The following is a 22,931-nucleotide window of genomic DNA, read 5'->3' as shown; positions in this document are numbered from 1 at the left end:
TTGCCTGTTGTCTCCTCATAATTACCCTCAAAAGTGCCTTACTTCTGCTTAACAACCACTCACCATGCACGAACCATATTTACATCAGAGCAAAGTGACATATATGTAGGTGTCGCTGACATTTGCGGTCATTTGCTCGTAGTTCAGATGGCGACTTTTGGATAACCCAAGTGCTCAGAGCCCTCTACACCACAGCCATGCAGCGGCTCCCTCCCCTGTCATCTTTTGCGTCTCCATCCATTCAGTGGGGGAGCTGAGGCAGGTAACGTCCAAGCCTTCTGCCATGATGCTTTTCTTGAGTGGGTAGTGGTAACAAATCCCATCTTATTCCACCTTCTCTGGGAAGCTTTTCCCAGATGATTGCCCAGGTGGATTCCATGCTCACCCACGTTCCCCTGGCTCCCTCTGCAATGACAATGGCCCTTCCCATACTGTTCTGTAGTCTTCTCTCCTGTAGGGTGTAAGTTCCCTGAGGGTGATGATTCTTGCTGTTTGCTGCTATGGTGGCCCAGTGCGTGGCTTTGTCACACTTACCAATAAGTATCTGCTGAATGAATCAAAACGTGACTATATGGATACACAAAGAAGGCTCTCAAGAAGATGAAGAATGGCTGGGAAAGTTGATGGGCACTTAGGACCCCCTGGGGTCCCTGTGCATCTGGTCCTGATGGAGGCATCCGACTGAGCAACTTGGAGGAAGCAGTTTCAAAGGCTCTATTATGCCCTGGCCCACATCACTGACTCCACATGGCCAATCTCTCAAGATCTGCAAGGTTCCTCTGTGCGCATCTCCCCTCACACTGAGTTAGAAACAGAAATGGCAATAACAATCGCAAACAAAATAGCAAACCATCTTCTCACTGCTGGCCGTGCACTGTGACTCCTTCAGGGTTGGTCTCTCAGAGAGAACACATCTGTCCCATCTTGTCTCCTAGCCCCATACACAGAGTGTCAGGTAGAAAAATGATGTGACTTCTCCTGGGATAGGCTAGTCGCTGAGGCGGCCACGCCATTCCTGGTAAGTTCCATGCTCAGCGATCAAAGAGCCCACATGGTCAGCTTTCTGTCTAAAATTGTCCGGTGGCCCCTGTCCTTGCAGCCAGCACCTGCTGAGTGTTCCAATACAGCAGATCCCGGTTATTTTATCTGGGTGGGGGGGATGCTTTTAATAACTAGAACTTTTCTTTCGTAATAATCAAATGAAGGAGGTATAATTGGCATAATCCCCATTTTATAGATGAGAAAGCTGAGGCATAGAGAGGTTAAGTAAGTTGTTCAGGGTCACCCTGTCAGAGGCAGAACAGGGATCGGAACCTGTCTGGGCTGATAAGAACAGGCCTGTTTCACCGCACTGCCAGTTTTAGGGACTTTCGGAAACAGCCTCTCAACTGAGATTTTCGATATGTGATCAGGATGAGAACGCTGAGATTCAGTGAAGTTGAAGAAATGAGACAAGACTATAAAACTTAATGAGTGCCAGCCTCAGAATTCCAACCCAGGTAAGTGTGACACCACAGCCTGTGACACTGTTAGCTCGTGCTCTCTCCCCCCTCAGATTTTATAAGCAAATTAATCAACTCCATATACTCATGTCTATTATCTGCGAACAGAGGTATTTATACTCGATGGTCATGAATAATTCTTTCAAGTCTAATATCCTCTGACTCGATTAAAAGCATCTATTCACTGAATACCAGTTCTGTGACATCGTGGGAAGAAATGAATACGATGAATGGGGTTTCTGGGGTCCAGAAAAGTAACACATGTAAACGTAACATGAATGGCATCAGCGTATCACGTGGCTCCAGGGAGGTCTAAGCTCAGACTCTAGTGCCAAGGTCAAAGTTGGAAGCAATAGTGGACTCATTCACTCAACTATTTAGGAAATGACTATTAAGGTCCAGTGCCTTGCTAGGCACTAGGGGTAAAATGAGAAACAAAGTAGGCTTCAGGAAGTTCACTATCCAGTGTGGGAGGCAGACAAGAAAATGAGCGAGAAGCCATGGTCAGGAGCACTCCATCTGTGGAGGGGGGATTCCCTGGATGGCACCGTACAGACTTCCCAGGAAAGGTTCAGTGAGGCTGCTACAGTCCCTCAGAAAGGATGTTACTAGGCCAGGAAGGGGAATAGTCAACTGGTGTTCCATGGGGGACATGATGGCCCAAGCAACGAGGGGATATATGAAGAGTGAAAGGTGGACAGATGAGCATAGGCTGCATCATGTAGGACCTTGTATGCACCCAGCTGCACCAAAGAGCTGGGATTTTGGTTTTTGTTTTTTTTTTTTAATTTAATGTTTATTCATCTTTGAGACACAGAGAGAGACAAAGCATGAGCCGGGAAGGGGCAGAGAAACGGAGACACAGAATCGGAAGCAGGCTCCAGGCTCCGAGCTATCAGCACAGAGCCCGATGTGGGGCTTGAACTCACGAACTGCGAGATCATGACCTGAGCCAAAGTCGGACTCTCAACCGACTGAACCACCCAGGCACCCCTGGGATTTTGGGTTTGTTCCAAGGAAAATGAAAATGATTGCCTGAGAAATACAAGTAAAGGTAACTGCTGGACTGGACTACTTTTTTTTTTTTTTTTCCCAAGTAAAAGTCATGAGGCACGTCTGTGATCTTGGAGACGTTTTAACTTCTAATGCCTTAGTTTCCCATCTGTAATGAGCATATTCATAAGACCTGGCTCCTGGGCTTCAAGAAGAGACTCTCCATACGGCAGAACACAGTGCCTGATTATCTAGCGATGACAACTGTTATGTTCCTTACAGTTTGACCATCATTAGTATTCTACGGGACAGGTGTGATCGTTTGTATTTTGCAGTGGAGACCCCTGCCGGGATCCAGGGGACTAGAATGATACTGCACAACCGGAAAGAATCAGATCACAGGAGAATGAACAGGAAGTCCCTGTCTGGCTTCCTTTATACCCAATGTCTAAACAGGTGTGTTTCAGGTAAGAGGACACTCAAGATTGTAACAGTCAGGTGTCCAAACAGTAATATGGGTCCCCAAGGACGATTCACCCGGTGCCTGGAAATTAAGCGGAAGTAAACCCTGAAGCCACTCGGTGGTTCTCCATCTGGTTCTATGGCTGCCACGTATCTCCCAGCGTCAGGCTTCTGTTGTGTACCAGGCACCGCGTGCCAAATGCAGGTGCCACAGCAATGGTGCTGCCGACGATGCTACCCTTACTGGCACTTCCACGGACCAGCCACCTTTTGAAGCGCTTTTACGATGTTTAGCCCCCCACAGTCGCTGCCCTTTCAGGGCTCACCAGTAACGGGGACTGGACACAACAGTGAAGAGCCGAAGATTTGAGCGAGAGGGTCTTGACTCTGCCACCACCTTGGGCATCAACCCCTGCGATCACCTTGCCCACATCAGTAAGAGCTCAGAGTTCCCTGACACTCACCCCACGCTGTCAGGATCCTGTATTATGTTGACGGTCTTCTGGGAGGCAGAAGATGACCTTGGCTTTACGAAGAAGAAACTTAATGAGGCTCAGGGAGATGAACTGAAACGTCCTCATTAGTGAGTAACTTTGATACCATATCCATACGCTTCGAACTGGCAGGGCCAACATTTTAACTCAGGCCTACGGGATTCCGCCAGCAGTGATCTTTCTAGGGCCCTGGGCTCCCTGGGGAGAGGGATGGCGACCAGCCCCGGGCAATGCAGGGCAGTGGTGGGAGCCCAGGCAGCAGCCAGGCTGGCTGGTCCAGTCGGAAGCATGAGCAGGACTGTCCAAAGACTGCAAACCTGATATCGTGCCTCCAACGTGTGTCTCTCACGTGATCTCACCATTTCCTTGTCCTCCCACGTGGAATCTCCATGCGAAATATTAAAGCCACAGGATCATGGCTGGGAGGCCACATCTACCACCTACTGAGTTCTACCAATCTGGGGAGGCGGGCTTGACCTCTGTGACTTCCAGATCTAGGGGGGCGGGGGGGTGAGGGAAGAAGAATGAAAACTATTAGACTCTTGCTATGCCCAGTGTAGCACCCAGTGTTCACCCAAGGGCCATCCTGGGCATCAGCATCACTTGGGGGTTTGTGAGAAATGCAGGATCTTGGGGTGCCTGCGTGGCTCAGTTGGTTGAGTGGCCGACTATGGCTCAGGTCATGATCTAGTGGTCCGGGAGTTCGAGCCCCACGTCGGGCTCTGTGCTGACAGCTCAGGGCCTGGAGCTTGTTTCAGATCTGTGTCTTCCTCTCCCTCTGCCTCTCCCCCACTCTCTCTCTCTCTCTCTCTCCCTCTCTCTCTCTCTCAAAAATAAATTAAAAAAAAAGAAAAAAGAAATGCAGAATCTCAGGCCCTGCCCCCAACCTACTGAATCGGAAAGTGCATTCTATCAAGTTTCCCAGGTGACCTCTATGTACCTCAAGGTTGGAGAAGCACCCAGACCACTTCTCTCTAAATATAGGCCAGTGTCATCAGAATCACCTGAAGAGTTTGTTGAATGCAGAGTCTCAGTCTCTCCTAAATCAGAATCTCTGTGGGGGAACCCTGGGAATCGGAATTTTAACAGGTTCCCAACTGGCTTTTAAGCTATTCTAACTTACTTCTTATATCATGCCTGGTGGGTCCTCAGTAAACACGGGCGGGTTACTGAATCCCTCCCTTCCAGGGCTGTGGCAAGAATTAATGGAGAAAATTGAGGCAAAACTCAGAATTCCCCTCATAAAACTGGAAAGCCCTGTGTACATGTAAAAGATGCTTCCTAACTTGTCATGATCTGGGACAGACTGATCCCTGCCTGGCACAGGGAGCTTTACAGCCACAGGAAATTGGTTCCAGGGTACTGCCACTCCGCACTTGCGCATAATGAAAAAGAAGGTTAGCAAGGAGGAGAGAGGAGAGAGGTAGGATCCAAGGAGGAACGAGAATCAGGTGGACGGGTGTGTGACAGTGTATGGGGGCAGGGAGAGACAGGGAGAGAGACACAGGGAGAGATCAGCACAGGGAGAAACAAAGACAGTGAGGGAGGAGATCACCAGAAGGAAAGGGGGTCGGAGAAGCCGATGCAGTAACTTGGAGGAGTGTGCAAATGCACATCTATGGAATATACATTTCCAAAGGGCCTCCTGTGTATGAGGACCTTTGCCCATGCCTGGCTGCTCTAGTGAAAGTTCAATAAAAATTGCTTTGAACTGAGCGGGAGGTAATTCTGAGCAGCCACGTGGCATGGAATCTATTTGAGTCCTTGAAATCCACCCTGAACCCACACCTTACCAGATGGATTACGAGTCTGGCAAGGTTGAAAGAAGGGAGGACGCCAGAAGCCAACGTCTTCAGAGACAGAAAGCCCCAGGTGGAACATGAGACAGGACCAGACAGCCTGGGTGGCCTTTGGTTTTGCAAGTACTCAGGCTGGCCCCACCTTTGCTCGCCTCTCCCCTATTCCCAGGTCCTTGGGCTGCTGTCTGGATCTTGTCCCGGCTCCAAAGCCAGATGGCAAGCCGCCCGTCTCTCCTTCCAGGAGCCTTCGGGAGCATCATGCTGTGGGACTTCTCCCCACAACAACCCCACTTAAGACATCGTCACTTTCTTCTGGCAATCTCAGGCTTGTTGCCTTGGGGACTCATTTGCTGCCTGCCCTGCCCACCCTACGCTTAAGAGTGAGTCGCCTGACTCTGGCAGAGTGGGAAGACAATGTGTGAACTCGGTGCCCCGGTGACTAGCACGTGCTTGGTGCCCAGGAAGTGGCACATTACATATTTGGCGAGTAAAGAATAAATAACTGAAAGAAAACATGCCAGCTGGGTGGGGATCCAGATGGCACTCGGGTACAGATATATCATACGACGTCTCTTCCCAAGATTCCATCTCAATGTCTGGAATTCTGCCCTCTGATCCTCGTAAAAGTCGTCAGCTTCTCCAAGTACCACAAACAGGGGACAGAGTTGCCACAGCTCCCCATGAGATAAAGTCCCACCTTGTGGCCCTGGCCATGCCACTCATCAAGCTCTAAAACCATCACTTGGAAAACAAACCGATAAGCCTCCTTTCCCTTAAACAAGTACCTGAGACTGGAGCCTGGGGGCTAAATAGGACATCCTCTACATTTTGTTTGTCTTTCTAGGAAGAGTGGGATTTGGCTCGGCCAATTCGACATTTAAACTCCCCATCAGTGAACAGCTATGTCACTTCACGAAGGTCCCATGAACTCCCTGAAGCTCACGTTTTCTTTCTATAAAATGGAAGATAAAAGTAGCTACTTTATAGTGTTTTCTGTGAGGAGTTAGACGCCCTATAGAGTGCCAAGCATAAAGTAGGTGCTCAGTAAATCACCAGTTTTGCTTTTGTTGGTTGGGCAATCTGCCTGCTCGTTTTTGCACACAGTGGCCTCTCTTTCTTCAATTCCCAGCCTTCCTGTCCCTTCTTGCAAAGTTCTTACTTACTTTTCAAGACCCGGATCAAAAGCCACCTACTTAAGCATTCAAGGGCACCCTTGTTGTAAGGTTAAGTGCAAGCCTCAAATTGCACTAAGGAAACAGCACACCCTAGTCTCCTGAGGGCGCAGCCATTGATCTGCAGAAAATCTGACCAGCTGCTTGCCTTGCCCAGGGCGCATCATTTTGAAGTGATTTTCTGTGAGAGATCAGGCTATATTGATCTGGTCCCAGGCCAGAGGCCCTGAATGCTAAAAAGGAAGTGTTAAGGTGTTAAGGCAAGAAGAGTCAGGAAGTTCCTTATTTTATCGTCCACTAGAGGACCTAGCAGGCAGAGGAGCTCAGGAACACTGTGAATGAGAATATGATGGGGTTGTTTGGAGCCTCAGAAGGGGCGCCTGTTGGCTGCGGGAGCAGCCTGCTGCATCAGAGCCCGTGTGTATTCTTACACTTGGCCTGCGAGCCACGCCCATTCCGGAAGGGCGCCGCAGAGGCACAAGGTCAGCCTAGAGCCCTGTGCTCACCCACCTGAGGAGCTTGGCAGGATCAGAGGTGAGTACACCCATCATTTATGTGCTTATTCACTCATTTAAATATGAACGTACTCTGTGCATAGGCCAGAGTCTATGGGTTGTGGGAGCCACACAAAGAGGCTCACGGCTTTGCTAGGAACAGATTAACAAGGAGTCTAACAGGAAATAGAAAGGCAGCAGAATTCAGGCTTTGGCCTAAGAACCACCATGGGCAAATCCTTCCTTGGCCGGGCACCTTCTATGACCTTGGTGAGTTATTGAAACGCTCTGAGCTTCTCTTACTTGATCTTTAAAATGAGGAATTGCACCAATCTCCTTTGGCCACCTCACAAGACGCGGAGATGGGATAGGCAAGCTGCCCGGCAGGTGGAAGGCATGCCACACAAGGCAGGTGTTATCATCAGGGCCTTTTGTGGCCCTTCCCTTGAGGTTCTGACCTCTCGACTACTCCGTATCCATTAACTCGTGGGAAGAGGGAGGGTGACATTTAAATCCTCTCTGTGTACCATGTACCTGAGGAGTCACTTTACACAGGTGCTGCGTACTCCAACCCAACTAACAACCCAGTGAGGTGAGTATTTTCGCCTCGATGTTATAGACGAGAAAACTGAAGATCAGAGAGTTTCCATTCTTTGCCTAGGGTCACACGGTGAATGACGGTCCAGGCAGGATATACTCCATTCTGAACAGTAGGCTCTTTCTACCGTCTCATATTTGGTTATAAGGGAAGGTGTATTTGTTATCTCCAAGAGACAGCAGAGTGTTGTGGTTAAATGCACAGACGCTAGGTCCAATCTCCAGCACTTACTTCCAGCTCTGTGACTTTGCAGGCTTGGGGGCAGGGGGTGGCATGAGTCTGTTCGGGCAGTTGTGACAAAACACCGCTGCCCAGCAGCTTAAACAACAGAAGGGTGTTGTCTCATAGTTCTTGAGACTGGAAGTCCAAGATCAAGGTGTGGGCAAGCTTGGTTTCTTCTGAGGCTTCTCTCCTTGGCTTGCACACAGCTAATTTGTCCCCGTGTGGTCTTTTCCCTGCTTGCACACATTGGTGGCATCTCCTTGGGCATCCGGACCTCCTTTTCTTATAAAGGTAGCAGTTAGACTGGATTAGAGCTCACACTAAGATCTTTTAAACTTCATCCTTATGGTAAAGGTTCTGTTTTCGGAGTATAGTCACATTCTGAGCCTCTGAGGGTTAGGGTGTCAGTACAAGGATTTGGGGGGGGCACAATTCAGTCCATAGCATCCAGTTACTGAAACTTCCTGTGTCACAGTCTCCTTATCTGTAAAATGGAGAATGTAAGTTAATGTTTCTAAAGTGTCGCACACGGTGCCTGGCACCTAGTCGAGTGACATAAACGTTCGCTAAGTAAGAAAGTAGGAACATAGAAAGGAATTGTCAGGCCTGACCTAGTTGTTCGGTAGCAGAACTATAGTTCGATTCCCTGTCTCCAAAACTTGGGTCACCTATAAATAGGTGCTCCAATAATATCTGTTGAATAGATACATGGCTCCCTTGAATCTAAGGGAAAAGTAATTCGCTTAAGAAGGAGGAGTCGGGTCTAGAAGAAGGATCAGACCTGGAAGGAAGATTAGAAATTATCTGTCACCATAGGAGATGGGAAAGGTGAGCCAAGGGGTTAAGGGACATGCCCAAGAGTCACGGTTAGCAAAAGGCCCACCGCAGCAGGATGGCAGGAGTTCTGCTCCGGTTCTGGCCCTGAACCCAGCAGCCTTCCAGGAAATGAAGATATTTAACACATGCAAGTCTGCCCCAAATCAACAAGAGTTCCGGGTGCGTCCAGACCTGTGCAAGTTACTTCCAGCAACAACATCGCTTTTAAAAATGTTGCATTTGCCTCTTTCACCTGGGAGTCCCTGATTAATTATATATATTAAAAAAAAAAAACTGATAAGATTCTGGTTCACAGAGACAGGATGCCTGCTGCATAATTAGAACAGGGTGAATCATAGCAGATGGGCACAGCACAAATCTGTGCAAAAAAAAGACGAACCAAAAAGGGCAAAGAAAAAGAGACAAAAGTAAATGCGGGAACTGTGGCTGAAAATAAGAGGTGTCTTGGAGTAATTGCTGGCTTTGGGACCCATTCTGATGTCTGCTTTATTGTTCTTACTACAAATATCCTGGAACTGATTCACCTTGCCTGTATAAATCAGATGGCCAATTAATCATGCACTGATATTATTATTTAGAGATATTTATTGTACTTTGTTCTTAAAGCAAAACGACCCGATTTTGATGACGGGGGAATGTAAAATCTACACAGAATCTTTATATTCTGTCTGCTCGATTAAAAGCAATGTTAAAATATAATTTTCTATTAAAATACTTGTCCGTTAGGGGCGCCTGGGTGGCTCAGTCGATTAAGTGTCCGACTTCAGCCCAGGTCACGATCTCACGGTCCGTGAGTTCGAGCCCCGCGTCAGGCTCTGGGCTGATGGCTCAGAGCCTGGAGCCTGCTTCCGATTCTGTGTCTCCCTCTCTCTCTGCCCCTCCCCCGTTCATGCTCTGTCTCTCTCTGTCTCAAAATAAATAAACGTTAAAAAAAATAAAAAAAAAAAACTTGTCCGTTATAAAAGATTTTAAAATGCATTCCGAGAAAATTGTTTCACTATTTTCTGTGTATATTTTAAGGTCCTTGAACACAATATTTTCATTTGCTGCTTAATACTCCATGATAGTAACATAGCATAATTTATCAACTTTCCCTATTGTAAATTTTGGTGGTTTCCGATTTTGAAGGGTAAATATGAGTGGGCTTAGTTTCACGCCTGAAATTAATTGCTTCTTTCTAAAAAAAAAAAAATCTAGGGTTGTTAAAATCAAATATTCTCATAAGTTGTACATACTCTGACTTCATGACTTGACAGTTACTTTATTGAAGTATATTGAAACAACAAAAATCAATAAATTTTCAGCTTTTAGTATTTGAATCCAGCTTGATAGCCCCTGAAATCATGAAAACCTCAAGTAATAATAGAATAAAGGCAGGGGGAAGGGAAGGAGCGTGAACTTCAGTCAGACCAAGTCAGGTGCCATCCAGGCTGGTCAGGCACTGGTCATGCCAATTTCAACACATGACTTCCCCTTCTGGGTTTTGACTTCTCGACTGTAAACTAGGGATAAGAGGGCTTTCTCGGCATGGTCAGAGGAGTCAGGTATAAACTGGGTGGAAAGCACACAGCTCAGGAGCCGACACACAGGGCTTTCTCCCACTTACTCCATTAATGTAGACTCCAACCCACCCTTCTCCAGGAAGGTACAGATAATTACAAACTGGTATTTATTAACCTCAGGCTTCTACATAATTATATCAAGTCTCCTCTCTAATTTGCATATATGAACACAATGTAAAATAGCTAGTCGCATTTCTTTTGGTATTAATTGCACTCTTAATCCACTATCACAAAGATTCCGGCTGAGCCAGTGCAACAGAAGTGCTATTATGGGGCAATTATCACCTCCAACATGTCAGGACCCGGAAAACTAAAGTGTCCCAGCCATCCCGGGCCACTGACAGCCCCCTTCACGCCCTGGATGTGTCCTCCAGGTTTTTGCTGCTCCCTCAAGTTTGCCTGATGACCGTGTCTTCTCTTTCATTGCTCAGCTCCAGAGTTAGCACCCCAAGAAGAGTCTGGGCAGAAAGCCACCTGGGTAGAAATAATCACACTTGTTGATATGCTGCTGCTGTTCCGCACACGAACGTCAAACTCGTTTTCCGAACCTGCCCCTGTACGTCCACATTCTCCACTCACCTGTGTGCTCCTTGAAGGCAAAGGCAGGTGCCTTACCCATTGTTCTTTCACCAGGACCAGGTTTCAGGGCTCTGGATCAGACAGAGCATTGATGATCTCAGACTATCAGATCACTTCTGAGCCAGTGGAACCAATGCACGCGTGGCTCAAGTGGAGTGGCTGTCTCAGAATTTCCGTATAGATGGGCTGAGGGGCGGAAAAGCTGTGGAACTTTTCTTAGCGCCATATTAAGTATTCTGATTCTGCATATTGGTTTGAAGTAGGTCAAAAACATGTCAAAGGCTTCCAAGAATGCTTTTATTTGCATTTCCTGTAAGATAGGGGGGAAATAGCACTGCTTACATTAAATGATAGTATCAATAGTAATGTTTGGAGGCGTCTGGCCAGAATGGGTGCTAATAGAATTTATAAAAGCTCCCTAGAAGCCCACTCACAATACTGCCACCGAGCATTTCTCACAACTCTGTTACCCCAGAATGCCAGAGAGCCCTCTTTACACAGGACACTGAGGCTGGAATGCTACATGCTCCCAACCAAAACCAAAACCAAAAGGCTGAAGTGGTGATCACATTCTAAACTGATTTTTTTTTTTTTAACGCAACTGGGTTTCATTTGGGTCATTCATAAAATTCCCAGTAAGATTTATAAGGTGGGAATGAATCACCAAGTCCTCTCCACAATTTTCCAATTAATTCCATATGAGATCCAACTCTGATCAATTTAGACTTCATTGTATTTGGTTAATTAAGAAATTGAAGGCATGGATTTTGTCATTACTACAGGCAGCTCCAAATGACCCTGGGTGATGTTTGACGAGCTCCTGTGAACCTCGACAAATGGGGTCCTGACCACAGCTCTGTGAGAAAACAGTGGGTGATCTGAGAGAGAGAGCTGAACCTGGCTGAGAAAAACAAGCACCCTATGTGACTGTAAGTTGGACGTAGAAAACTGAAGCTTTATTCTTTTTTCTTTTAAATTTTTTAATGTTTATTTATTCTTGAGAGAGAGAGACAGAGTTGTAGTAGTGGAGGGACAGAGAGAGAGAGAGAGAGAGAGAATCTGAATCAGGATCCAGGCTCCTAGCTGTCACCACGGAACCCCATGTGGGGCTTGAACGCTCACAAATTGCAAGATCATGACCTGAGCCGAAGTCGGTCGTGAAGCTTCATTCTTAAGCACGATGAAGGAACCAACATTGGTTGCACATGGTTTTTTGTTGTTGTTGTTGTTTGTCTGCTTGTTTGTTTGCTTTGTGTAGTCTGTAATCCATTATGGTGAAGAGTAGGGACTTAGCAATGAACATGATTTGTGTTTAAGTCTGATTCTGCCATTGCACTAGCTGTATGCTCTCAACGGAGTTATTCAACCTCTCCAGATGAGTTTATTGGGTGGCAAAATGTCTATGGTGACATCCGAAGGTTTGGGGGCAATATGAAATCCTTTTAGCACGGTGTTTGGTGTGTGTTTAGGGATTTTTAAAATGTGGTAGTTGTGATCATATCGTCATCAACATCGTCGTCATTGGGTGCTCTCGTGAGAATGGTCTCTTTCATCCTCAAAAAAAATGTTTTTAAGACAGATAAATTTCCTCTCGTACAGATGAAGAAACTAAGTCTTAGAGCAAAAGGGAATATTCCTAACCACACACAGCTAACAGGAAGTGAACAGGGAATTCAAATCAGGGCCTGGAAAACCCCAGTCTTTCGATTAGCTAGTCTTCCTCAAAGTATATAGAAAACGGGATGATTTTGTCAACCTTCTATTTGTGGAAGCTGATGCGAACTCTTGTACTTCTAACGCGCATTTTTGCCTCCTAAATAAGTCTATCTATTCAGAAAGGTAAGTTGATTTGAAGACATATTTGTAGCAGGTCATTGTACAGGTAACACGTGTGTATTAGCCATCTGTGGCTGGGTCACAACTGATCCCCAAATGTAGCAGCTTCCGACAGGAAGCATCCGTTATCCCACAGTTTCTGTGGGTCAGGAGTCCAGGTGTGGCGTAACAGATGCCTTCGTTCAGAGTGACTCACAGGCCCGGGATCAGGGTGTCCACGGGAAGGGACTGCTATCTTCTCGAGGCTCCTCTGGGTCAGGCTTAGCTTCCAGTCCCATCCAGTCCCCACACGGCTGTTTGCGCAGCTCAGGTTTTCGCCGTTGGTTGGCTGAAGACTTCGGTTCCTCTCCACATGGACTTCTCCACGGGGCCACTCATGGCGCATCCTCTTCTCTCGAGGCTACTCATTAGGTCCAGCCCCTGTGCATGAAGGAGAGGGTCCCCGTGAGATGAGGGTGAGCAGGGGACACCTTGCAGGCTGTCTGCCACACCCGCACGTATGAGAGAAGTTATAGAAGCTTCTTGCAAGTGACCAACGGGAAACCATTTACTAAACATACCACCTCCAAAGAGGAATGTCAACTCAGAAAACAAGTTTTGCCATCAATCCCACCTCTGGTGTCTGGGAACCTGACTGCATAGTAGGTTCTTCAACTTGTATCCCTAGCCTCACCCTCTGGTTTCTCCTTCGGCCTGGTGTGACGTATCCTGTAAAGACACTCACACCCCCTCCGTTCCAGGACAGTCCTACTTCTGCAACCAGTCGAGTCTCTGGTCATGCCAGGCCCTCTGGGTAGAATGACTTTCCCCACCACCCTACCCCATCCCATCCTCACCTTTCCTGACTGTTAAAACTCTCCACGCCCCCAAAAGCTCAGTTCAAATGCCACCTTCTCCTTGAAGGTATTCCCCAGCCAGAAAGGAATTCCTTCTCCGTGTTCTCAGGACAGTTTCCTCGGTTCCTCACAATCTCATTTTTTCAATTCTGCTTTGAAAGAGAGAACAGCAAGAAAGCGTTAACATCTCCTCAGTTGGCGTAGCCTGTGCCATGTGTATGAGAAGAACTGAGTGGCACCTCCACTGTGCCATGAGAAGGTGATATTGACAGACTGCCATAGGCAGTCTCCAGGGTGACCTCTGATGCTTCCTGCTTATGCTCCTGCCCCGTGTGGCCCCCTCCCACACTGAATCGGCACTGACCCGAATGACCAGTGGGATATAGTGGAAATAACTTGACTTCTGGGGCCAGTTTCTAAAAGTGAATCCCACTCTTCCAGAGTCTTTTGAATTGCTCATTCTGGGGAAAGCCAGGTACTCTGTACTCTGTACTCTGTACTCTGTATTGAATCAGCTCTGTCGGAAGGCCCATGTGGGAAAAGTCTAAAGCCTCCCTTCAACAGCCACAGCCACGTGGGGAAGTCACCTTGGAAGCGAATCCCTACCCCAGTCAAGCCATCTGCAGCCCTGGCCAACATCTGACAACCTTAGGGGAAACCTGAGGCAGAAATGCCCACCAAGCTGATCCTGAATTCCTATCCTGCAGAAACACTCATCTGTGTTTCAAGTCACAGTGTTTTAGGGTGAAAATCTGCTATGCAACAATAGACAACTGACACACAGAATTGAAAAAAACTCGTCATAGATTACACAGCGAATTATGCCAGAGCTAGGATTCTCCCTCTGTGTCACTGAGGGAGAAAAAACAAATCTCCTGCTTCCTCTACCTTCTCCGGTTACTGACTAGGCCCAAATAGGTTCAGCTTTGTCCAAGGATCTCCAACCTGTCTGAAATTCTACTTCCTCTTTAATATGTGATGACCGTTGTGGTATGGCATAGAGGTATGGGTCTCTGTCAGCCCGCATAAACATGGCAAGGACTTAGGATTCTCTGGAAGAACGCTAGGGATCTTCTAGTTAAACCTGCTCACGGTACAGGTAACTCAGATCCAGAGAAATGAAATGATTTCCTTAAGTCCGTACTGTTGCTTAATGGTAGAATCCAGTGTAAATATCAGGTCTCCATATTCTCAGTACCCACCAAGGATTTTTTAAACTTTCATCCCTCCCTCACCTTTATTTTCAGGTTTTAAAATACGTTTTTTAACTAAAATTTTCTTTTATTCAGTAACAATAGTCTATGCTGTGTGATTATAGGTGCATTTCAGGTTTTCACCGAGTGGTGCTTATAATGGAAAAAGTTGACAGAAGTCCAAATCGTTGTCGTGTTGTCTTTGGAAGCTCCAATGTACTCAAGCTCAAGATTAAGAATATTAACATTAAACCAATTACTTTAGCATCTTACTGGATTTTCTCCAGCAGCAATTGATGCTTTTGACCCTCTTTTTTTCTTGGAACTTTCTACCTTGTCTACCTAGATATCTCTCTCCCTAATTTTTCTCCCAACTTTCTAGATATTCCTTCTCAGTCCCCTGGCTTGGATTCACTTCCTTTACCAGCCATTTAATTGTTAGTCTAACCCACGATTTTGTCCTTGACCCTTTTTCTTCTCCCTCATACATAAAAAATAGTTTTCGTTTCCTTTATTGAGAACACATACCTTTTCATCAAAACAGAGAACAGGGGTCACTTGCTCTGAAGAGTGTTTTCTACAACCTCCCCCAGAGTAAATCATCCCTGTCTCTGGGCTAGTTCTTTATCATTTGCTTTTTCTCTACCAAGGTGTTTTTCACATTCAGAAATCATCTGCTGACACATCTGTCTCTTTCACCAAAACTTGAGCTGCCCTATGGTAAGGTCTGCTCTTGTTTATCTCGGTTTCAGCAAAGCCTAGCCTGGAATCTAAAATCAAGCGAGCACTCGATAAGCACATGATGAATGGATCTGAACCAATCGTGCACATGAAAATATCATGGAAATGCACTGTCTTGTACCCCTGTATACAACTATTGCTTCTGTTCTCCCAGCTCATTTCTATTTGCTGAAACAACTCTTCTCAAAATGAACTAGAGCTAACGTCCTAGGTGGAATCTGTTAAAACCGTGGCAGACATCTAATTAGGCCCAAAGCTGAGTGGAGAGAGAGAAATTCCACCTGAGGGATGGTCACTGGGGAAATCATGGTTCACACTCACTGGGAGGAGGGAAGAGAAGAAGAGGAATTTATTGCCCCTCAAAGACTCCTAAATACAGTCCAGGAAATGTCATTACTATAAATTGGTGGAATATAACATATTGATTAGTATGTATTTCTACCAACAGGGTGAGATAATTAGCCCTGGGCTACTCTAGTATCCTCCAAGTATATTCTACAGACCCTTAATGCTAAAAGACACTTCTTGGGGGGAAGAAAGAAACGTGTCCCTGGGCGAATAAGTTTAGGGAATACAGCAAATGATATCCTTTTTTTTCCCATTTCACAAATCACGTATGGATGTTACGTCTTTGAGCAGTCTTGCAATAAAGAAACCTGTTTAAGTTTGTTTAACTGAGAATCTTCCTAGAACTTATTGGATCACAACACTCTGTTTTTCTCGTATAACTGTCATCAGCCTGTGGAACTGATATTTGTTGGAAAACACTATGGGAAATGCCAGTCTCACTCTAGAGTACCTTGTCTTGATACACATTGTATGTGTAGAACAGATCCACTTGAAATACCTGTACAGTCCGTAGCCTCTTTGCTTGGATCAGACCCAACCAAATGGGTGAGTGTGGCCTCTATGTTGGTTTCACAGCCATGCCTGTCCCTCAGATGATGCCTGGTTAGAGAAGTAGAAGGAATCAGATTCTTCCTCTTCCAGATCGGCATTCAGGAGCTTTAGGCTCAGCTCAGATGGGACACTGAACCAGGGCCACAGTGATCATTTCCCTCCGTATGTCGTCAGAAGCATAAAAAAGTGATCCCAAGAAAGAAAGGAAGAAGGAATTCATCAGACCCTCAGAAGAAAACAGAAATGAGAGAAGGACACCTGGGTGACTCAGTCGGTTAAGCGTCTGACTTCGGCTCAGGTCATGATCTTATGGTTCGTGAGTTTGAGCCCTGCATCGGGCTCTGTGCTGACCCCTCAGACCCTGGGGCTTTGGATTCTGTATCTCCCTCTTTCTCTGCCCCCGCCCCGATGCATGCTCTGTCTCTTTCTCTCTCAAAAATAAATAAACATTAAAATTTTTTTTAAAGAAATGAGAGAGACTGGGGCCCCAGAGAGATGCAGAATGGGACTTAAATCCCCTACCATTCCAATCTCCATGAAGCCCTGAGGATATATACCCTAAATACCCTTGTGAACGTCCCCTGGATCCCTCTTCTGGCTTGAGTTTGTTTCAGTTGTGTTTTATCTCTTTCAAACAAAGAGACTGACAAATACGTGGGATCAGAAATAGAGATACTGCGAGTGCCTGGGTGACTCAGTCTGTTAAACATCTGACATTGGCTGAGGTCATGATCTCATGGTTCATGAATTTGAGCCCCGCATCAGGCTCTGCCCACAAAGAGCCTGCTTCAGATCTTCTGTCTCCTTCTCTCTCTGCCCCTCCTCTGCTCATTTTTGCCCTCTCAAAAATAAACATTTAAAAATATTATTGAAAAAAATAAAAGAAAGAGAGACATTTAAGATCATTCAGATGTTTACTGAGCACCTTTTCTGTGCCAAACCCTATGTTACGTGTTACAAGATTTGAGGATGTATTGTCCTGAAATTTCCACAAATGGGAGATATGGTCGCAGGTATAGGTTTTACTGGATTTTGACAGTTGCTAAATAAAGGCATGGCAGAGAACATCTATCTCACATATGATAGTTACAGGCAAAACAAAACAATACAGCTTCCCTGATATAAGCAATTCTCAGGATAAATGTTAAAGCTTAAGGTTTCCAGGTAAAGAAGTGCCAGTAGGCTATTTCAGACAGGAGCAATTGCACGCGTCTGGGGGTCCATGTGGGAAGCAGTGATGAGTGGGGGGAGGAGAAAATAAATGGCCGCGGTTGGAACACGGAGAACAAGGGTAGTAGCGATGGGAGTGAAGCCAGAGAAGTAATAATGGGTACAGGGGGAGGGAAAGCCATTCTGTGGTACCACTAAGATGTCAAGACATCATCGTGTCAAAGAAAACGCAGGTTCCAAACAGGAAAGTAACATGGTCAGATCTGCATGCTAGAAAGGTATTTTTTTGTGATCGTGTATAAGATGAATTTGATGTAGGCAAAAGAGAAGAAAACGAGACTGCTTACGAGGTGATGCTGGATAGCAGGAATGGACAGAAGGCATAGAAATGAAGTATGAATAATAATTTTAAATGACTTAATAATATGGGTGCCTGAGTGGCTCAGTCAGTCAAGGATCTGACTCTTGATTTCGGCTCAGGTCATGATCCCAGGATTGAAGGATCAAGTCCTGCATCAGGCTCTTTGCTGAGCATGGAACCTCATGGACTGCATGGAACGCATGAGATTCTCTCTCTCCCTCTCTCTCTCTCTGCCCCTCTCCCCCGCTCTCTGCCTCTAAAAATTAATAAGTAAGCAAATAAATAAATAATGAAATCTTAGTAAAGAAAAAGTCTTTTGAGAGTTCATAGGCCCTTAAACATTTCTCCCTACCACTCAAATGTCTCGCTTGTCTATAAATTACATATTTCTCAACAATCCTATGACCTCAGTCTACCAACGTGGTCTACAGCATGGGGTTAGTGTAAGCCTAAGCATTAATGGTAGTAAGATACTGGGTCTTTGTTTTAATTGACCTTGCCAACAATGGCCAAGAACAGAGAGTCGGGAGATGGGCTGTTGCTATGATTCCTACAGGACACAGATTCCTCCCAGACCCCTAAGCCCCTCTAGGGCTGGCTTTTCCCACCTGCAGAAAGAGAGGGCATTGGCTTAGATCAGTTGTTTCAAACATTGTGTCCCATGGTGGACATTCCTAGCAAAGGGGAATGTTTGTGAAATCCTATATTTAAAACCAAGGGACAATGGGACAGCTGTGACTGAATCAGAGGGTAGAACCCCCACAAGCTCCTCATTGGGCTCTGAGATGCCTGCACAGTATCTTAGTAGTTCTGAGAAACACAGCTGTAAAACTGGAGCACCTCAAAGGTCCTCTCCAACCTTTTCTATGACACTTTTATGATTCATTGGTAACTTTCTCTTGTCTGTCTGAGCTGGCCTCTGGCCTCCAGGGTACATGATTTGCACTCAGATCTCACATCATGGGCAGGGGATGCCTACTCATTGATTACACCTACTTTCTCCAGTAGATTGTGAGAGCTATTGGATATGTCACAATGAGATCCCTGTAAGTAATTTTATTAAAGGCAGGTCAGCGCCCCAGCATGGAAAGGATATCTCACTGCAAAAATTTGGACTGAATCCTGACGTGAGAGTTACCACTAGCTTGACCGTAATGCAAATTAAGAACTTCTTGACTCAGTCAGTCTTTCTGTCTATGAGACTCAACCATTGCCTGCCTGAACCTCTCCAGAAAGTTCAAATAGTGTGGGGTTTGTGACAGAGATTTTTATTTTGCAAATATCAACATTTTTTTAAAGACCCTGTCAATGCTCACATATTCTATGATAGAATCAGAATACCAAAATAAAAATTTCATTAACAAAACAAGCGAACATCCGCACTCCATATTAAATTAACATCACAGCAAAATGATCAATGCCCAACCATATGGTGAGGCGATTCTAACATGGCGTAATTGTATGAAAATTGCTGCCGAGCTAGCTCTGGCTTGATAAAACTGGTCCAATAACTGTTTTCTCATTTTGCTGGGAGTTCTTTCCTATTCCCACAGTAACGCACGGCCACATTTTCTCTGTTGCACTTGATAAGGGTAAATTGGCACTGTGGGATGGAGCAAAGCTTTATTCAGTCCCACAGTTCAGCTTCCAATTGACGGGAAGAGTTGTACAAATTGTTTTCCCTTCGTTCGGAGACACTTATCAAGGCCCAACAAGGAAGGTAATTCGGGCCACTCGCCAGGCAGGCAAATCTCTCAAAAGAGACAGTACCAAGCCCCCCAGCATAATGAAATCATGAGCCTTTGCCAGCCACGGGGGGCGGCGGGGGGGGGGGGAAATTACAGGACTTTCTGAGGTGGATTGCTTAATAAGGGGTACCCAGCAGAGTAATTAGGCAAAATATTTCAAGGAGCTACTCAGTTGCGGCACTGTGATGTCCCAGCGCCGGTGAGAAGATCAGCTCGCTGCACAGTGTTCTACTTGACTTATGGTTGCTTTTCCTCCCTCACATACTCGGTACCTCTCAGGTAACCCTCATTAGCATTATGATTTTGTTCATCATTTCCAAATTTCCACTCCTCAAGATGGGCCAGACTCTTAAAGGGAAGCAAGCGAATACATTCTAAATCCAGCCATCCGTCCGATAAGGTCAGTTCTGCGATAGGCGGGCTATGATTTATCGCTTCCACCTGTGAGTAACAAAGTCTCTCTACCTCTGGAGTAAACACAACTCCGTGGATATCACTACGCTCAGACTTTCAGTCCCTACGTGCTGTCTTCCCATCTCTGCCTCCTTGAATCATAGACAGCTAGAACCAGAGGGACCTTATGTCTATGTCACCTAAGCTTATGTTATGTAGCAGAGAGAGCTGACTGAAGCACCAAGAGCATAAATGATTTTTCAAGGTACCGGAGCTAAGAAATAGAAGCCATGGATGATAGTGACAAACAGTGAATGCGACAGGTTGTGATCTAATACAAGAGGTTTTGACCTGTTGCCCTACCACTCTATCTGGCATTATCTCGTTTCCCATATAAAGGGATATCTTAACGATCAGGCTAGAGAAAGACTCAGGAGAACAAGAATAACCTACGCTCTCCCCAAGTGATTTGAGATAGAACTTCATCTTTCTGCCTTAAGTCCTTTTTTGTAATGTTTCTTTATTGTTGAGAGCGGGGGGAGGGGCAGAGGGAGAGGGAGAAGGAGAAGGAGAGGGAGACATAGAATCCAAAGCTGGCTCCAGGCTCTGAGGAGTCAGCACAGAACCCAACACGGGGCTCAAACCCACCAACTGTGAAATCATGACCTGAGGTGAAGTTGGATGCTCAACCGACTGAGTCACCCAGGCGCCCCTGCCTTAATTTCTGCTGTGACAAACTGGGTATAAAAACACGCAGTATTTATGCAAATACTTACTGTGAACCCGGTATGGAAATCTTGTCTTAGACCCAAGAGGTAAGTATTATTGTCTCCATTTTACGGGAGAAGTAACCAAAGAGCAAGGATGTTGGGTGATTCGCCCAAGGTTCTTCAGCCAAAAGAGGGTAGAACAGGGATAAGAAACCACATCTGTCTGAAGTCAGAGTCCACTGAATAACCACAGAGAAGGTCCAGTTTACATAGGACAACTGGAGACCAGACTCAGGTATTGGGGGAAAAGTTTCCTCCAGGCACTTTGTTTTTATTTTTTTTCCTTTTTTATTTTATTTTTTAATTTATTTGTTTTGAGAGAGAGAATGTGTGACCACAGGGGAGGGGCAGAGAGAGAGGGAGAGAGAGAATCCCAAGCAGGCTCCGTGCTGTCAGCACAGAACCCAATGTAGGGCTTGAACCCATGAACCGTGAGACCGTGACCTGAGCTAAAATCAAGAGCCGGATGCTCAACTGACTGAGCCACCCAGGCACCCCTGGGCACTTTGTTTTTAGAGGTAGCCAAATAAATCCAAGCAATAGTAATGCTTTATTCTAAAGAGAGCCTTTGCTACATAGATCTCAGACTCAAAATAGGTGTGAAGAGGCCATGTCTTTAGTTTTCCGCTCTTCTTGGACCTTCTCAGAAATGGGAGATCCCAAAAGACAAAACTTAGCAGACAATGTCAGTGCTCCGCCTGTGTTCCCTCAGATCCCTTTTACCATGGTTGTATTCAATGGTTTCCAGTGTGCCTTTGCCCCCAACAGCAGCTATTGGAGGCTGCCCTCAGACACCAGCTCCCTCAGTGCCTATAGGCACCAAAGTGCAAAGACCCAGAAGTGTCTAGGAATGGATGCTATATCCCAGGGCATAACCAAACACTCCAGCTTCCTGGCCCCGATTCAGGAACCCTTAGAGGTAACCTTCACCGTGTCTGACTCCCCTGTGAAATTGAGCCAAAGTCACCCTCCAAGGGTTGATATCCCAAACCTGGTACCATGTGCTTCCTTAGCCTTCTTTCCTTCCGATCCTATTTCCCACATCTCTGTTTTACTGTCACACCCAATATCATACCAGGATCGGCCTCTGCGTAACCGACTTGAGACAACAGGAGGAACACACCCGTTGTTTGACACCCTGTTTGCTTCCTCTTACGCTCAGTACATTGTTTTTCCTTACATTTGGTACAACTCCGACTCCCTGTGCCTTCCATCCAATGCAAAGATCTCTTCTGTCCTCCAAAGTGACCATGCACACATCGAACCGCCCCCCTCTCCTTGGCTGGCTTTCAGGTGCCTAGAGGTGGCTTTTAGTCTTTGCTTCTTCAAATCACCAAGGACTTAAATAAGAATCATTGTACTGGTCGGGCACTCGGATTACCAGAAGCTAGCCGTGATGAGTTGTCATTGACCCCTCTTCATCTGTGATCTGAAAAAGAGCAGGAGAAAAGAAAACACAAAGTCTTGTTACCTTAACAAGAAGCCATGTGTATCTCTTCCCCAAGCGAGAAAAATAGTGCTACCAGTAATGAAGTGCTATTTATTGAGCTCATACCATATTCTGGAGCGTTCACAGTCATGTTACATGTATCATTTCATTGTATCTTTTCAAAAACACTATCAGGAGTTATTATTGTTATTATTCCTGGTTTATAGATGAGGAAACAGAAGTACGGAGAGATTATCCTCCTTGCACTCTATTCAATAGGAAGTCATGGAGTTGGGATTGGGGTCCAGGGAATCTGACACCAGTGCCCATACTCTGAACCCTCACAAGTCACTACAAATGTTCTGAGGAACGCAGGAAAGAGGAACTCATAAATACACACTGTTGTAATGCATTGAATTATCACAGATATGTGTTAAAGAGAGTTTGAGGGCAGGCACTGGACACGCAATGCAAATTTCATGCAAGAGCTTTGTTTTGAGCTGCCAAGATGGCCACATTTTTAGCTCTTACCCTAGAGAGACACAGCACTTTGGCCAATGAGACATTAACAAACAGACCAGGCGGAGGCTGAAAAGTGCTTGCGTATCGGAACTTGCTCTTTCTTCTGCTGTTTAGAATCCTGACACTGCCATGTTTTGCCACCTTACTGGGAGCTGGAAGGTCACGTGGAGGAGAGTTAAGCCATCCCAGCTGAGTACTTACTTTGAACAGCCCATGACACCTGAGTTAGTTTACCCTAGATGAAGGTTTCTCAACCTCCCTGCTATGCACATTTTGGGCCAGACGATTCTTTATGGCAGAGTGTCTTATATATTAAAG

The 22,931-nt window shown here is 45.9% G+C and overlaps 1 long non-coding RNA gene across 1 annotated transcript in view; it reads left to right on the top strand.

Moving 5' to 3' along the window:
- Positions 1-7,052: 7,052 nt before the first annotated feature.
- The window catches only part of LOC128314591 (uncharacterized), a 34,503-nt gene continuing 18,624 nt past the window's right edge, over positions 7,053-22,931 (top strand). The window contains exons 1-2 of the long non-coding RNA XR_008296418.1: positions 7,053-7,186; positions 11,497-11,643. This is a non-coding gene — a long non-coding RNA (uncharacterized LOC128314591). The remainder of the gene's footprint in view (positions 7,187-11,496; positions 11,644-22,931) is intronic.

The sequence above is a fragment of the Acinonyx jubatus genome, chromosome B1, assembly GCF_027475565.1.
Source record: "Acinonyx jubatus isolate Ajub_Pintada_27869175 chromosome B1, VMU_Ajub_asm_v1.0, whole genome shotgun sequence".
In the NCBI taxonomy this organism is placed as follows: domain Eukaryota; kingdom Metazoa; phylum Chordata; class Mammalia; order Carnivora; family Felidae; genus Acinonyx; species Acinonyx jubatus.
This window is presented reverse-complemented; position numbering and strand designations above follow the sequence as displayed.